The sequence below is a fragment of the Ictidomys tridecemlineatus genome, chromosome 3 (assembly GCF_052094955.1).
Source record: "Ictidomys tridecemlineatus isolate mIctTri1 chromosome 3, mIctTri1.hap1, whole genome shotgun sequence".
Lineage (NCBI taxonomy): Eukaryota > Metazoa > Chordata > Mammalia > Rodentia > Sciuridae > Ictidomys > Ictidomys tridecemlineatus.
The window spans coordinates 63,349,497-63,352,108 of NC_135479.1; the positions used below are offsets into that span (position 1 = coordinate 63,349,497).

Sequence of the window (2,612 nt, forward strand, 5' to 3'; positions counted from 1 at the left end):
AGCCATTTTGAGACCACGAGGCCACAGAAGTGTGCAGAAGGGGCAAGATAGAATTAGAGAAAAAACTGGAGTCTCTTAACAGCATTATTAAAGAGTCACCCCGGCCAGAATCTCAGTTTATTAAGTGAGAAAAGTCCCCTTCTATTATTAGCCCTCAAATGCATCTTTAATAATTTCCTGAAGGATTACAGAAGGGAGTGAGAGGTGTCCTCAATAATTCATTTAACTTATAAAAATGATATTTGTTATTTTTAAATCAATTTGTTATTTTTAAAAACCTCCACATGATCAACATAGGATTATTAATATTTTTTTAAGAAAGTGCACAAAAAGTTGGGTACCATGGTGTACACCTGTAATCCAAGTGGCTCAGGAGGCTGAGGCAGGAGGATCCCAAGTTCAAAGCCAGCCTCAGCAATGATGAGGTGCTAAGCAACTCAGTGAGACCCTGTCTCTAAGTAAAATACAAAATAGGGCTGGCGATGTGGCTCAGTGGTCAAGTGCCCCTGAGTTCAATCCCTGATACAAAAAAGAAAAGAAAAGAAAAATGTGTAGAAAAAGCACACTAAAGAAAATAAGAACTTTCTTTACCAACTACAAGTATCAGTGTCTAACATTTGCTGTCTATCTTCTACATTTTAGATGTTCATGTGTTTTTAAGGCAAATTTGGGATCATTGTGCTTCATCATAAACTCTTACAGATTTCCATTAATCTCTCTTTAATACTTTGCTGAGAATGTAGATTCGTATTTATTTACAAAATGGTTCTCAATAAAAAGCAGGAACTTCAACAAAGTCAAAGATTAAAAATATCCAATTCCTAAGTAAATATCCCTCAAGGATTATTTTTAGAGTTGAGATGAAGCCTTTTCTCACTTCTTGTGGGATTTGTCTCACTATGTTCCCCAAGGCTGGCCCTGAACACCTGGCCTCAAGGTATCCTCCGGTCCCAGCCTCTAGGGCAGCCAGGACTACAGAGGCTGGGCCAGTATGCCCTGTGGGATTCCTAGTTTTCGAGTTGTCTGCAATCTCATTTGAGGTCCCCTAAACTTTCTAAAAAGGAAGACTTATTCACTATCTTAGCCATCTCTGTTTTGCCAAATGAAAAAGGCATTCAATTTTCAAAGTTAACTGCAGCTGCCTAGACACTCAGGCACACGGTCGTGCCACACCCACCTCGGCTGAGAGTCGCTGCTGGTGAGACCTTCAGCACGGCCAACCTGGGGAGGGGGGGCTCTGTGCCATTGGTCAGGGGGCAGGGGCATGCACAGAAAGAAGGGGCTGCCACTTCTTGTTGCCTTCCTGTCTGACGGCTTCTGTTGTGCAGAAGTAGGAACTAGACCGGTCCTTGTTTAATACTCTTTCTTCTACACTAAACAACCAGTAGGCAATGTGGTATCATCCCAAGAAGTCCCTGGAGCCGGGTGCCAGGGCACACGCCCGTAATCCCAGTGACTCGGGAGGCTGAGGGAGGAGGATTGCAAGTTCGAGGCCAGCCTCGGCAATTTAGCGAGGCCCCCAAGCAACTTAGGGAGACCCTGTCTTGAAATAAAAAAAAAATAACAAGGATTGGGGGTGTGGCTCGCGGATTGAGTGCCCCTGGATTAAATCCCCAGTACCCCCCAACACACTGGAAAGGGATACCACCCTCCTCCACCTCTCCCTGGCTACAGTCACATTGTGTTTACGTTCCCTGGCAATTGGCAGGACTTTGAAGGGCATTTCATGCACTGTCCAAAACATAAACTCAAGCGCCCTTCCTACCAGGTGAGTTTACAGACTAAACACACAGCCACACACAAGGAAAGGAAGATTAGAAATCACACCAAAGGGCACAGTTTTGTGTTTTTTTTTTTTCTTTCTGGATTTCAAAAACAAAAACAAGCCATTAGAATTCCAAAACAGTTTCCCAAAAGTTGGGCTACCGCATAAAACTCAAATTTTAAGTTTTAAAATGGGAAACTGGGGTCCAACAGGCCGAGGGAGAAAGGGTGGGGAAGGGATTTATTATGAGCAAAAATAGGTTTTAGAGAAAAATAGTTCCAATTACAGAAAAGAGCATTAAGTTTTTTATTTTTCTTTTTTTTTAATTTTTTTTTTGCATTAAGCTTTTAAAAAAATACTTTTATTTTATCTATTTATGAGGTGCTGAGGATTGAACCCAGTGCCCCTCGCATGCAAGGCAAGCGCTCTACCACTGAGCCACAACCTCAACCCCAAGAGCATTACTTTTTTTTTTTTTTGGTGTTATTGCTGGCATTCCCCGAACCCAGGGCCTTGGACAGGTTAGGCTCTATCACTGAGCCACACTTACATTCCTCAGCCTGATTTGGACAGCCAGTTGGTGAGTGTCACTGGAGACTCACAGCCCTAAGCAGGGCAAAGTCCAGAGGTCATTAAGCCAGGTCAAAGGCTATTTGGCTGAGACACTTTTTAAACAAATCAATAGATTTTTACCAAAAAACCTTCAATTTCCAGCTTTCATAAAAACAAAACCAAATCCCCAGTCACCAGTACTAGGCCCGTATTCCACGTAACAACAGGAGCTGGACCTACAGGAGTGGGCACTAAGTGTGGGTCTCACCCACAGACACCCAGCCCAAAGCCTCCG

The 2,612-nt window shown here is 43.2% G+C and overlaps 1 non-coding gene across 1 annotated transcript; it reads right to left on the reverse strand.

Moving 5' to 3' along the window:
- Positions 1 to 2,141: 2,141 nt before the first annotated feature.
- On the reverse strand, positions 2,142 to 2,214 carry Trnaa-ugc (transfer RNA alanine (anticodon UGC)). Its single transcript has one exon. It is a non-coding gene; the product is annotated as a tRNA-Ala (tRNA).
- Between the last annotated feature and the right edge of the window lie 398 nt (positions 2,215 to 2,612).